The sequence below is a fragment of the Chenopodium album genome, chromosome 16 (assembly GCF_948465745.1).
Source record: "Chenopodium album chromosome 16, dcCheAlbu1.1, whole genome shotgun sequence".
Classification (NCBI taxonomy): Eukaryota; Viridiplantae; Streptophyta; class Magnoliopsida; order Caryophyllales; family Amaranthaceae; genus Chenopodium; species Chenopodium album.
The window spans coordinates 3523175-3529174 of NC_137849.1; positions in this window are offsets into that span (position 1 = coordinate 3523175).

The window sequence follows — 6000 nt, forward strand, 5'->3', positions numbered from 1 at the left end:
GAAGCCGAGTGTAGGAACTCCGGGAGTGCTGAGTGAACTTAAGTGGGATTTAGGTTTGGTAGGATAGAGTCCTATCAGGTAGCAAGTGTCCGTGGTGGAACTTGTGAGAAAGGTCTGTGTTAATAGGTTGTAACTAGGAGTTGCCCTATTATAGTGGAGTTTGATTGAAAATCCCAAGAAGGGTCGGGGTTTTACTTCCAGTTGGGCCTTGGAAGGTTTCCTCGTAAAAACTTGCTGTGTTCTTTAAGTTCCTTTTATGTTTTGTCTTTAAATTCCGCAAAAGTTTACCTAATTAGAACCTACTACTTTTCACCCCCTCTCGTAATAGTTTATCTAAACTAACATTATGTGATATATATATGAAACACATACTATATGATATATATGCATCAACCATGGTGCACCGTGGGTATGTTTAATTTTCTACCATCACCAATTATTTACTTTCTCCGTACTATATAAGCATTGGCGGATCTTGGGCCAAGAAATTTAGAGGGCAAGGTTCAATCCTCTAACCTTTTACTTAAAAATAACAATACTTAACCTCTATGCCATAACTTTTAATTATAACTATTAGATATTAGATTGTTTTGTGAAAAACTACCTTATAAAACACATTTTTTTGCGAGAAACTACCTAATAAAAAAATAATTGTAAGAAACTAACTTATAAAAGGGTAAATGTTGTAAGAGAATACCATTGGTCGGAAAGTTGCAGTTAACTTTCATTTTCCGGTGTTGATCACATCACGTGCCAATCACATGACTTTTAATTCACTCTTTCCCTCCTTTCTTAATTGGCACGTGACATGGTCAACGCCGGAAAATTAAAGTCAACAATGAGTTTTCGACCAAGGGTAGTCTCTTACAACATTTACCCTTTTATAAGGTAGTTCCTTACAACATTTTTTATTAGGTAGTTTCCAACAAATAAAGTATTTTGTAAGGTAGTTTTTCAAAAAATATCCTACATATTATATTACTTTTAATCAATAACTTAAAAAAATTAAGGAGGGTTGGGCCCAACTCACCGCAACAAAGGTCCGCCCCCGTACATTAGGACTTAAGGTTTATTTGGATACGTAATTAACATGATTTCATGATCGATTTGCTAAGCTTAATTAGGGAGCTGCCATAATAATGGTAAATGATTTTTTTATCAGGAACTACCTATTAAAAGCTATTTTTTTTTGTGAGAAACTACCTAATAAAAAAAAATGTTGTAAGAAACTACCAATTAAAATGAAAATGTTGTGAAACATACTCCCTCTTTTTTTTTTTTATTAATACATCACTTCCCTATTATTGGTGTTTTTTTAATGCATCACTTCTATATTTGGTAATTTTATATTATATTTTATCATTTCTCTCTTACTTTATACTCTCTTCAAATTATTTTATTATATCTTTCTCTTTCATGGTTCCTACTCAAATAATAAAAAATACCTACCCTCTCTCACATACTTTTTCTTTCATGGACCCTATCTTACTAAACTATGATAAATTATTCATCCAATCCACTGACAATATTATATTACAATCCTAAAACTCCGTGATGCATTTAAAAAAAACGGAGGGAGTATAAATTTCTATTAATTTATCAATTTGTCAATTTCATTTCCTTTTTTAGTTATTGTAGCCTTAAGCATAATCGATGAAACAATAAGGTTGAAGGTTAACTCAGTAGTTGGCCTGATTAGAATTTTCTTCTCGATTTCAAAGGTTCTTGGGATCTATTCTCATCACCCATATCGGTGGCTCTCTAAACACTAAAGAAGACATTAAAGGAACACTCACTTGGCGTCTTTGAAAGTTTTTTAAAGAATACATAATAGTGGTGGCAGTAGAAACACCCCTTTTAAGACAAAGGTCAGCAAAGAGGGTGTTAGCTTGAAAGAAGGAATCATAATTTAGAGGTTTCCCTTGTTTGAACTTTAAGCCACCTCCTACTACCATCTAATATTATTGCAACATGTTTCGGAGTAAGCTCTTTTTGAAGAATTGCCTATAAGTAATTTTCGTTCCCATTATTCCTAACTTCATGTAGTATTCCGTATTGAGGAGTAGTTTGAGTAAATTTCTTTTGTTGCATACAAGTAATTGCTATACATTTCAAGATTTGGTTTGTGCTTTAAAATAGTGCTACCACAACCAATTAACCTTTGCATTTTCATGGGAACGTGAGATCATAAAGACATGGGAAGGAGTTGAGATGACGACCTATATTTAAACTCCTACTTAAACCATATGATACGATTTGATTTAAGTTACAACTATAATTATCACTAAAAAAGTTAATAGCTCTTCATTTTTAAAAGAAAATTTTTAAAAATAACACCACAAAATTCTCAAAAAATGGATTATAACACCACAAAAATTTAAACTTTTATTATAACACCACATAAAAACCAAAAAAATTAATTTCACCACCACTTAACATAAATCACCCAAAAAACCGTTAGTGGGTCCCACTATACACACATGTCACCATTCTATTGAATTAAAAAAAATTAAAAGAAAATTAAAAATAAAAAGAAAAAGAAATAACTCCAAACCCTAACCCAGCCACCACCCTTACCACTGACAGCCCTACAACCCGTCGCCGGCAAGCATGCCTAGCCACCGAAACTTCATCCTTCACCTTCTAAACCACCACCTAACCACCGAAAGACCCAATTTCCCACTAGCCCCAACCACCACAGGTTCATAGCCCCCAAAAATCCCACCCTAGCTCCCACCATAACCATAAAAGAGGGTTGTCAGAGAGATTTCGCAACGGGTGGTTTTTGTTGTTTGGAATCAGAAAAGGAATGACAAGATGGTGGGGGGTTGAGGTTTCGATTGACGGTGGTGGTGGGATTTGCAGCGGGGCCGTGGTGGGTTCAACTGGTGGACATGGGGTTTATCGGGTTAGGTGGTGGTTTCGTGGTTGTGGTGGGCTCGGTTGGTGGACGATGGGCTGGTGGGCTATGGCGTTTAGTTGGTGGGTTTGGCTGGTAGGCTATGGGGGTTAGGTGGTGGTCCCAGCGGCTGGGCTGGGCTGCCGGTGGTGGGGTTAAGGCTGCCAGTGGTGGGGTGGTGGCTGGGTTAGGGTTTAAGGTTTTTTTTTTTTTTTTTTTAAAAAAAAAAAATTTTGTTTTTATTTTCATTTTTTTAACCAATGTCGAATTGCCACGTGTTCATAGTGGGTCCTAGTAACAGATTCCATCCAAAAATCCGTTACATGGTGGTGAAATCTAATTTTTGGTATTTTTTGTAGTGTTATAATAATAGTTTTAGATTTGGTGGTGTTATAATACATTTTTTGAGAATTTTGTGGTGTTATTTTCTAAAATTTCCTTTTTAAAAACTAGACTCACTTTTAGTTGAATTTTCAGTAAATTTGACATACATACTTTATTGCGTTACTGTCACACATAATCCTTATATATATTATTTAATATCTGTACAACCCCTCTCGTCTTACCCTATTTACATATTTTTAATTACTCTCATATTTTATTCAAATTTCTCCTTGCACACAACTATCTATATATTTATACATATTGATAGCATACCTCTGATCACATATAATCAAACAAATAATCACATCTGATCTCTTACTTTCAAATAAATTATTAACCACACCATCTAATTTGTTACAATAATTCTTTACCATGGATGTATGAAACTAATTATTGATCGAGTCAAGAAAAGTTTATTGTCCCATAAAGCACACTTATGATTTAAAAATAAAAAATCAACTCATCAACGTCTTAAAACTCTATGTCAATCTAAATATAACAACAATTTAAACTACAAGACAAGTTGATTTATCAAGGAAGTAAATTTATATGCATCTGTTCCGCTGGCAATTTTATGGGAATTGAAAATTCCTTGAGCATGAGAGTGTTATGTTGCATAAAATAGAGTAACTCATCTACCTAATCATTCTAGTTCTAGGTAATTAAAACTTCACGTGAGAAATGAGAATTCTCATAGGCATCCAAACAAGTCTTTAATTTCAATTTCAAGCACTCAAACATCGAACCAATTAATAATTCACTATATCATTAAAAAAAATGGAGGAAATATCTTTTTCACACCTAACTCCCCCACAAATGACAAATATGATAGCATTTCATGCACAACTTTGCCTTTCTTTTAAATTAGTGAAAAAATTCCTTTGGAAAAAACATAATGGAACAAACTGAAAAGTGATAGAATCACAATTTAAGCATGCAATTGTTTTTTTGTTATGAGAGAAGGTGGGACATCAAAATTGTTAAAAGACTATGCATTTACTGATCGAAATTTCATATGAATACGTTTTTCTTAATAAATTTTGAAAATAATTTTGAAAATTTTTCCAACTTATGAATAATAATATTGCATGGTTCCAATTTCCAAACAAGAGCATAAAAAAAAAATATTCTTGATTGATTTGAATTTATGAAACAATTTATAAATAATACTAAAATAACAACCACTTAAAATCTGACATCATAACTATCCACATGACAGCTTTTTCTTTAATTTTTCCTGTCTAATTGCTCTTTCATTATACTTTGTATTCCAATCTTCACCAACAAACTTTTGATTTATAATTGTTCACTTTCCAAAAAAATTATACAAGTGTGGAGGAGTAGTTTTTTTTTTTTTTTTTTTTTTTTTTTTTAATCGAACAATGGAATCCAAGGTGTTTTGGGTAAAATTACCCCGCCACGTGGCCCAATGAACGCAGGACACGTGTCCACCCAGTATTGATCCAAATTGGGCCACTAACAAGATGACACGTGGAATCCACTATCAGGAAAAGGAATGGCGGCCTTCAAAGGCCCAATTTCCCAAAAAACCGCCAAAACGAGGGCAGCCCACCAAATCTAGGTCATATGACCTACATAAGGGCACAATTCCCAACGACCTTATAAATAGGGAGATATTCCCCCATTTTGGGGACACATTGAATCATTTATTACATCACATTTACTTTTCTCTCACATCAGAGAAATCTCCTGATCTCGGAATCCGAGACGATCTCATTTCATTTTCTGCACCTTCTCCCACTCATATTCAAGTTTTAACTTGATCGTCGGAGGCGGAGCTCCAAACCCCCGGAGTCTCAGTTATTTTGCAGGTATAGGCGTAGTCGGATCAGTCCTTGAGCTATAACTCTCCCGAGGGACAAAAACACCCAAAATATTTGGCGCCGTCTGTGGGGAGAGTACCTCAAAGATGGTTTAAGTGTCTGTACCGCCTCCTGACCTTAAGGCTAATCAGCCGGAGGTCTTTACAGACCATGAGGATGATGATCCTCAGGTCGAAACATACATTGCCAAAGATGGCTCACTCATTACTAAGCGCATCCGTCCCAGAGACACTCTAGAACGAGGTGAAAGCCAGGCAGGTACAAGTAGGACCCCTGGTCAGCCGGAAGGGGAAACCCAGTCAGCAAAAGGTCAGGCTCCAGTCACCAGGAACGAGCTCATGAAATTCATAACGAGTTTCAAGGGTGAGATTAAGAACCTGATCAAAAAGAAAATGGCTGGCTCTAGCAAGGGTCAGCCGGCCAAGAAGTCTCCTCGAACTACAAGGAAGAAGTCAGTCAAAGACAGGCAGCCTACTCCACACCCCAAGGATAAGACTGTGCCTGCCATTAACTGGTCGAAGATCCTTCTGCCCCAGACGGGCACAAGGAAGGTCATCCATGTTGTTTAGCCGGATGACACCAAGAAGACTTACACCGACGCTCGGCATGTCATCGAGCGAAATCGGAGGCAGCAGCTGTCTGAGTCAGCCTCTATTTCGAGCTTTCTAAACAGCTTTAAGAGTACATCTGCAAGGAATACTCAATCCGTACATGAGAGCCATACAGGCAGTAATACCGTCCATTCTGGCCCTCAGATGATTGGGAGTGCACCGTACGTACCCCCCATGGTCTACGGTCCGTATTCTTCTCACTTCATGCAGCCAACCCTCTTAGGGGGTCAGGCGGCATACAATGTCCAACTTTTGGACTGGT